Source organism: Impatiens glandulifera, unplaced genomic scaffold (genome assembly GCF_907164915.1).
Source record: "Impatiens glandulifera unplaced genomic scaffold, dImpGla2.1, whole genome shotgun sequence".
NCBI lineage: Eukaryota > Viridiplantae > Streptophyta > Magnoliopsida > Ericales > Balsaminaceae > Impatiens > Impatiens glandulifera.
Genome location: NW_025918909.1, coordinates 1 through 10,000, shown reverse-complemented (window position 1 = coordinate 10,000; position 10,000 = coordinate 1).

Below are 10,000 nucleotides of genomic sequence, written 5' to 3'. Positions count from 1 at the left end.
AATGTTGTCTGCTGGCTAAGTCAGGACCGTGAAATGTTGTCTGCTTGCAAGTCAGGACCGTGAAATGTTGTCTGCTGGCTAAGTCAGGACCGTGAAATGTTGTCTGCTGGCTAAGTCAGGACCGTGAAATGTTGTCTGCTGGCAAGTCAGGACCGTGAAATGTTGTCTGCTGGCTAAGTCAGGACCGTGAAATGTTGTCTGCTGGCAAGTCAGGACCGTGAAATGTAAGCCAGCGACAATGCCAGGACCGTGAAATGTAAGCCAGCGACAATGCCAGGACCGGTAAAAACAGCCTATTTGTTAAAATTGAGGTTTTCTTATTTTTTTTTCACCTTAAATCTTACCTAAATAGGCTAGATTCGTTGAGAACAAAACATATTACATAACAATGAATATATATTTACCAAACTATGAACTCATAACACTTATATCATGATCTACACAAACACTTTCTTCACATTTGAACATATATGCCCATTATTACTAAGAAAGTCATCCTTCATCATGAACTTACAATATTATTACACAACAATGACCCAAACAATCCTAAATACCATACTACAACTTATATAAGATTTTACAAACAAGTTTTGGAGTTAATGGAGTTTATTTGAATTTATTATCATTTTTTTCTATTTTTTAATGATTTTAATCGAAAATAAATAAAAAAAAATATATAAACTTCGAATTTTTTTATGAAATTTTTTATATAACCATTATTAATCATAATATGAATTAACAAAAAAGAATTGGATTAAAAAGAATTTTCCTTCATTTATTTTCAAGCATTATGCATGCACAGACACCCCCAATGTCTACTGCTGCTGAAAGAAAAACAGCAAAATAAGCATATATAAGGGGGGTAGGGTGCTCTCCTCCCTCGGTCGGGTGAAGTGTCGATTTTTTTAAAATCGCTTAGTATCCCGGCCTGTGTTAGCACCCCTTCACTAACTCTCTAAATCCCCTAGGGCGAAAGTGAAGGTGGCAAGCCTCGAACTCGACCATCGGTGTGCACTAACGGATGTGCGGGGGTGCCGTGGTCGAGGGCTGAGGCCGGTAGAAAGTAGCCCCACGGATGACTCCAGTCCCTCTCCAGTCCCGGAAGATCCAACCTGGCAACGGTTACACGACTACAGATCATGCATGGCATATTTCTCGTTCTCGCTGTAATTCGCTGGGGGAAGATCTTCAAACAGTTTCGAGTCATCCATGGGTCTACTATCTATCGAACAAGCCGGTCAAGGGACTGGCCCCTGGGCATTGCGACCCAGGACGACATGATTCTTCCTGAGAATACATGGCTGCGCACGAGAGAGGATTCTGGCATGTGGGTTGCTTCGAGGTGGTCGGAATATAGCTAGGGAAGGTCTTCAAAGAAGTTGCGGATGATGGCTGGGCCTTATAATTTGTCGCCTCAAGCTGGGTCACAAGATTAAGTTCAAGTGATCTGGCCCCTCGGTCTCGACCGAGGATGACAAATACTAGACGCAGTTATCATCCCCGACCGAGAGGATTCAACTTAGCATTGGTTTGAGATTATTCCGATTTGTGGGTTGCTTAGAGATGGTCGGAATATAGCTAGGGAAGGTCTTCAAAGAAGTTGCGGATGATGGCTGGGCCTTATCATTTGTCGCCTCAAGCTGGGTCACAAGATTAACTTCAAGTGATCTGGCCCCTCGGTCTCGACCGAGGATGACAAATACTAGACGCAGTTATCATCCCCGACCGAGAGGATTCAACTTAGCATTGGTTTGTGATTATTCCGATTTGTGGGATTTAGCCAGGAAATGATTCTCAAAAATGACTGCGCAGCCTTGTCAATGTGTCGAAAATTTCACGTGTAGCGGGACTAGTTTGGCTCTGTTAAGTGGTTTTTGTGCTGACTTTCATGTTGGTAGATTAATTGTTTAATGGGGGTGGACGAAGTGTACGTAAAGCGTGTGAGTGGTGATTGGATTGTTTGTGGTGGACCGATCCTTGCCTAGAGCAACGAAGTCTATTCGCTCCTTTCCTATTCAATCATGTTACAAATGCAATAAAAACATTTGGCATTGGTTGGATTCCTGTGTTGGTTACCTGAACGATGGAAGCGATTATGTGGGCTAGATGCATATTTTGTCTTGGGTAGTTTTGCTACACGGGATGGACCCTAATGTGGTTACTTTGACCCATTTGTTATGTCGATCTTCGATAATAATCGATGGTTCACTAGTGTGCTACTTGTTGTCTTGGATGTGGAATATTGTATGGGTATTAGGTGTTCAACATCTATCAACCTAAACATATTACATAACAATGAATATATATTTACCAAACTATGAACTCATAACACTTATATCATGATCTACACAAACACTTTCTTCACATTTGAACATATATGCCCATTATTACTAAGAAAGTCATCCTTCATCATGAACTTACAATATTATTACACAACAATGACCCAAACAATCCTAAATACCATACTACAACTTATATAAGATTTTACAAACAAGTTTTGGAGTTAATGGAGTTTATTTGAATTTATTATCATTTTTTTCTATTTTTTAATGATTTTAATCGAAAATAAATAAAAAAAAATATATAAACTTCGAATTTTTTTATGAAATTTTTTATATAACCATTATTAATCATAATATGAATTAACAAAAAAGAATTGGATTAAAAAGAATTTTGAAAAAGATAGATTAAGGAACACATTATTATTACTTAAATTTAGTTATAGTCTACAAATAAATAATTAAAAAATCTAATATTATGTTGTTGGGTTGAGATAGAGTAATAAAGTAATAAAGTAATAAAGTAATTGAATAAGGTACAGTATAATCCAATTCCATTTTCAATGAAATGAAGCTTACATCCATGAAATGAAGTTTGTTATGTTATACTTTACATTTAGTAAAATGTGCATCTTATGGAATACATATACATATTTTATTACTTAAGTTTAGTTATATATGTAAACTTAAAATTTACACTTGTCATTTTAAAAAAATGAGCTTCACATACTCACAAATACTAACTATTTATGAGTTAACTTGTTTCTGAAATAGCTAATTGTTATATATATATACAAAGTAATTATATGATAAAAGTAGTATAATTAGTAAATTTACATATTAATATTTTATTTTCTTTTTATTTCTCTAACATAAAGTTATAAATTATTTTACATCATAAGATAAAGTTATAAATTATTTTACATACATCACAAATGTTTTGAAATGACAAAAGTAAATGTCCAACACTAACAATGACAAGGCTTGAACCCTCGACCTCATGATTAAAGTAAAAATAAGGAGCATTCAACTAACCAATTGAACCAAACAATGTTTATGTTATGTAAAGTAAATATATTTCATTTAATAAATACTGATACAAAATGAATAACTTATATGTGTTGGATAAAATTTGGATTCCCACCTTATCATCAAAAAACGCAACATGAAGTGATTAAAAAACTCAAACTCTTCACGGGTTTTAAATTATAAATTTTTTCTTATTTATAAAATGTTCAATTATAAACAAATCATAAAATGAACCATCAAAACACATCAAATTTAAAGAATTCGACACCCAAATCGCCTTTGGCTATTTGGAGGTCGTAGATCTCCGAAAAATACACAACTTCAAAAAAAAAATCGTCCCAATCCGACAAACGTACAAAAAGTTATGCCCTTCCAAAGTTATGCCTTCCAAAAAAGTGTTTTTCAACAAGTTTTCATTTGTAATTACTATAATATACATGTGTAATTACTATAAAGGCGAAGAATTTATTGCTCATGAATATTGTGTGTGTATTTTACCATTGAGTAAAAAGTATTGTATTACATCATTGTGAGTGGTGTAACCGACGAGTAGTAAATAAGACTCGTTCGGATTGTGTGTTGTGGTTGTGTAATATTCCTTAGTGAATATCCTTCTCACTGTTTGAGAAGAAGGGGTAATGTAGGAGATTAAACTCCGAACATCCATAAAATCTTGTCTCGTGTTCTTTACTTTCATATTCCAACCGGTCAGCAAACAGAAATGCAAACACACGTTCATATATAACTAATACATCATCACGACAACATAAGGTATTATTCGGTAGACAAGAAGTTGTCAAGCCAAGTACTGGAAAATCAATTAAAACCATCACTGGGAAAGTTATCTGACTTATTAAAGTTTTGATCCCAAAGGGACTAATCAACCACGTACCCAACTGAATGTGGGTACCAGAAAGGTGTAAATATTTATTTCTTGCAGGTCAGGAGGAGCAAGGGGTTAGAAAACTCGGAATGGTACTTGGACAGCGGGTGTTCAAGACACATGACCGGAAACAGTGGACTACTAGTCGATATCATCTATGAAGTCGGAGCAATGATAACTTTCGGCGACAACTCAAAAGGTAGAGCCGTGGGCAAGAGTAAGATTGTCCATGGCAATTTGTCTATAAACAATGTGCTTTTAGTATAAAACCTGCATTTTAACCTATTAAGCATTAGTCAAATGTGTGACATATGGTACATGGTTGAATTTCATAAACATGCATGCTTAATTAAAAATCATCAAGGTGACACTCTCTTAACCGGAAACAAAATAGGAAACATCTACAAAGTAGATTGGAAAACTAAGATTGAAAACCCGGTTTGCATGATAGCTAGGAATGATCCGAACTGGCTCTGGCACAAACGGCTAAACCATCTAAATTTTAAAACTTTAAACTTCATATGCTCCAAGGAATTGATTCATGGTATTCCAAACATCACGTTTTCCAAAGATAAAGTATGTGTTGCATGTCAAATGGGAAAACAAATAAAATCATCTTTCAAAAGCAAATGAAATTTTCAATTCGAACCATGCTTTGAATTATTGCATATGGATCTATTTGGACCGGTTAAGGTCACAAGCCTAGGAGGCATGCATTATACCATGGTAGTTGTTGATGATTATTCTAGATTTACTTGGGTAACATTTTTAGCATCTAAAATCAAGCCGCACCAAACCTGATCAAATTACTTTTAAGGATACAAAATGAGAAATCTATCTAAGTTAACCGAATTCACAAACAGTACTTTAACTACTTTTCTTGATGATTTTGGGATTAGACATGAGTTGTCTAGTGCCAGAACACCTCAACAAAACGGCATGGCTGAGAGAAGAAATTTAACTCTCAAGGAAGCCGCAAGGTCCATGATAGTTGATTCGTGTATTGCTCAAAAATTTTGGGCTGAAGCTATCAATACTGCATGTTATACTCAAAACCGGTCTTTAATTACTAAACATTTTACTAAAACACCATTTGAAATATACCATGACAAAGTTCCTAACATCCGGTATCTTAGGATTTTTGGCTGTAAGTGTTATGTTCACATCAACGGTAAAAGTTATTTGACCGCTTTTGATGCTAAATCCGATGAATGAATAATGTTGGGCTATTCAGCCGTAAGTAAAGCATATAGAGTTTATAATACTAGAACATTAACTGTTGAAGAAACTTCACATGTTGTTTTTGATAAATTGGTTGAACGTAATACTGCAGTACCCTTCGACCTTCATAACAGAATGGAAAAATTTCAATATTTATTCTGATGATGAAGATGAGGTTCCGATTTACAGACGGTTTGTCAATGATCAAGCGGTTAATGTTGAGATTCAGTCTGATCAAGTTGCCTTACCGCAGGAAGTTGACACCTCAGTGCCTAGTGAGGAAATCGGTCGGACTGACTCGGCTCAGCCTATTGATCCGTCTAACCTTGATCAGCTAACCGGACGCTTGGAAGACACTACTAGAATTAACCTTAGAAGGAATAGAAATCATCCTCTTGAACTTGTAATAGGTAACCTCTCTTTACCCGTCCGAACTAGGCAATAAAATTTGGAAGAATATGAAAACTCAGCTTTCATATCACAAATTCAGCCGAAAAATGTGGATGAAGCGTTACTAGATCCCGATTAGATTTTAGCAATGCAAGAAGAGTTAAACCAGTTTGAGAGAAATAAAGTATGGCACTTAGTCCAAGACCGAAACATAAATCGGTCATAAGAACAAGATGGGTGTTCAGAAATAAACTCAATGAAGACGGTTTGGTTACGAGAAACAAAGCCCGCTAGTGACTCAAGGTTATAAATAGGAAGAATGCATTGATTTAAAAGAATCATTTGCTCATGTGGCTAGACTTGAAGCTATTAGAATATTTTTGGCATTTGCGGCTTTCAAAAAATTTAAAGTTTTTCAAATGGATGTTAAAAGTGCTTTTCTAAACGGAAAACTAAGTGAAGGGGTATATGTTGATCAAACTTCCGGTTTTAAGAATCTTGAACTAATAAGTCACGTATACCTGCTTGATAAAGCTCTTTATGGTTTAAAATAGGCTCCAAGAGCCTGGTATGATACCTTAATCGGATTCTTGTTTGATCACAAATTTACAATAAACCCTAAACCCTAAACCCTAAACAGGTTTGTTTGACAAAACACTTTTGAAATTTGAGAAAAAGGAACACATTCTACTTGTTCAAATATATGTGGATGACATCATTTTCGGTTCAACCGATCCTAAATTATGTAACAAATTCTCAAATTAATGACTGACAGATTTGAGATGAGTATGATGGGGGAATTGAGTTTCTTCCTAGGTCGGCAGGTTCGAAAATAGATACCGAAACATTCATTAGCCAACATAAATACACAGCCGAAATTCTCAAGAAATTTGGAATTGACACTTGTGCCGAAGTGGCTACTCCAATGAGCTCATCAGTAAAACTAGATAAAGACGAGGACGGTCAAGGGGTAGATATAACCGCCTACCGAGGAATCATTGGATCACTTCTCTATCTAACGGTCAGCCGACCAGACATTCTGTTCGCGGTCGGAGTATGCGGAAGATTCCAAGCCAATCCAAAACAATCACATTATATCGCGGCCAAAAGAATTTTAAAATATCTGAAAGGAACTCAAGACGTGGGACTATGGTCATGCATGCAGGGTCTCATTTCGCTAAAGGCTCAAGAACATTTACAATCAGTAACGGATGCAAGGAAACCATCTGGCCCACCATAACTCCCAGTGACACCTTTGGCGGCGGAGGATTCATGTTAAAACCGGGAGAGTCAAGGGTTTTCACAGCCTCCGTCGGTTGGTCAGGCCGAATCTGGGGCAGAACAGGCTGCAATTTCGACAAAAACGGCATAGGTAAATGCCAAACCGGGGCATGCTGAAACAAACTAAAATGCACCGCCTCAGGCGAACCGCCAGCCACTCTCACTGAAGTTACCCTCGCCTCCCCCGATTTTTACGATATCAGTCTGGTCGACGGGTTCAATGTTCCCATGTCCATCCAGCCCATCCATGGAAAAGCCGACAACTGCAGCACCGGCGGTTGCGATAGCGATCTCAGGCTCAATTGCCCATCTGAATTGTCGGTTAAGGTTGAAAAGTCGGCAGCGCGACTGCTAGATCTCTTGTTCCTCGATTTTGACGTACATGTGGCTGTCTTATTACATGTGGTCCAATCAAACCAAATGCTTTTCTTTTTTCTCTTTATCGCCACAATAATAATACTGAATATCTAAACATGTTCTTTATTTTATGTTTAATTTTCAAATTCACCTTTAAACTTTATTCGTATTCAAATTTGGGCTACTAACTTATCATTTTGTTTAATATAAACCTCAATTATCTTAAAATAATCCTTGTATTTTTTTAAAGAAACTTTCATCGAAACTATAACAAGCACTAACATATCGTATAAAATATAGAGATTTAAATAATAAAAGATAATAAACAAAAGAAAAATATCCCTGTTTGGTTTGGGCCTAGCCTAACTCGAGCTGAGTTTGGATAATTTTTTTTTAAAATTTCTTTAAAGGTTATATTTTTTTCACAATAGTTATTGGGATGTTATTTAAATAAAATAATATTTTAAAATATATTTAATTATATATATTAACAAATTTAATAACATTGGTTTATTCAAATCTTAAATGTTTCTAAACAAGGTTTATATATCCTAAAAAATAAATTTAATAAGGTTTGTACCCAAAAGATTCAAGTTTTAATCAAATAAGCTACTCCGATTTAGACTATGCAAGCTGCAAAATTGACCGAAAGAGCACGAGCAGAACATGCCAATTTCTAGGAGACCGGCTCGTCTCTTGGTATAGCAAAAAGAAAACCTCAGTTGCCACTTCAACCGTAGAGGCAGAGTATCTAGCAGCCGGAAGCTGTTGTGCTCAACTCTTCTAGATCCAACAGCAACTAAGGGATTTCGGAATAAATGTCGAAGAATCTCCAATCTTTTGTGACAACACCAGAGAAATAGCGATTACATACAATCCAGTGTTGCAATCAAGAACGAAACATATTGATATCAGACACCACTTCATCCAGGAACACGTCCAGCAGAAACACATCTGGCTGGAGTACGTCTCAACCAAACAACAAGTGGCTGACATTTTCACCAAGTCGCTACGGGAAGCTAAGTTTTCTTATTTCAGAAATATTTTGGGGCTTACTGATAGTAAACAGCTTATACCTTAAGTGTTATTGCATGTTTTCATACTCTACATTTTTTGAAAAACTGGGGCATGAGCTAAGGGAAAAGCTCTCGCTTCTCAAGCCATACCTCAATAAGAAATTAAACACTCAGGGATGCTAACCGGAAAGATGTCTCCGGTTAAGCTACAAATTCACACTGCCAAATCACATGTAAATATATTGGGCGGTTCAAATGACTTGGTAAAACAGAGAGTCCATTCCAAAGCTGAACAAATGTCGTCTTGGCTTGACATTTCTTCACACCGGAATATGCTATCTCAATAAAACTAGTCATGGAAAACTAACCAATATAATGTATCATGATTTTGGTAACTAGAATTTTTCGACTAACTTGGGACAGCTGACCGCTGTTTTCATGCATGTTTTGATGATTATACCTATGAAAAATTAAAATAGTCTATACCTCAATCAAAGTGACGACACGTGTCCATCACTGAAAGAGGAAGACTAACATCTCTTCCATATTTTTAAAACCATGATGAAAACATTTTTGCCATCATTACTTTGTCATTGGAAATACACATTATACACTTACACAAGTTAACACCATAATAATTACGAAATGATATCTCTAAGCATGCTTACCATCGGCTGACTATATAAGTAGCTAATCTAATCTAACTTCAAATCACTATTCAAAACACTATTCATCACAAGAAAACTCTCTAAGCAACACCCTTTAAGAAAAATGCATTGCTCTCTCTCCAAAAAGGTTCTTCTAGCCGATTTTGAATCGGTAGCTAACTCTGAGGACAATGAAGTCCGATGCATCTTCGGAGCTCTTGAGAGCACCGGTCTGAGGAGGTTCTTAGAGAACCGATATGCCATTAACTACTCCCTAGTTAATGAGTTTTTCGACACAGCAAGGGTGATACATCCAGAAGTCATCCTTGCCCAAAACCATGGAAAATCATTCCTCTTCAGTTCGACAGATTTTGCAAACTTTTGCGAACTGCCAACCGAAGGTGTCACCGATTTGATCTACTCCCCAGTGTTCATTGAAGAGATGACACATCACTTTTCCGGCTCTATGACCCCGGTTAACACTTGGGACCCAAGAGCCTTCTCGTTAACGAATACCAAGTTCTTAGCGAGATTTTGCGTAAATCCATCATGTCCAGGGACAAGTCCCAAACCTACACCCAACGCATCTTCGAAATGATGACGGCCATCACCGAAGGAACAATGGTGAACTGGTCGAAGATCATCTTCGACAATTTGAAGGAGCTGATTCTCTCCAACAAAACCGGCTACGCTCCTCAGCTGAGTGCTTTGTTCAACCACTTCAACAACTATCACGGCTCGAGTATCATTCTCCACCCGAACCAGCTGTTGACAAAGGAGCGAATTCAGGAGATGATCGACAGGTGGGACAAAGCAAAGGCCAAGAAGACTCCAATAGTCGGGTCATCCCACTATAAAGCTTCCTTTGATTCTTAGCCGACTAATGAACCCCTCTAG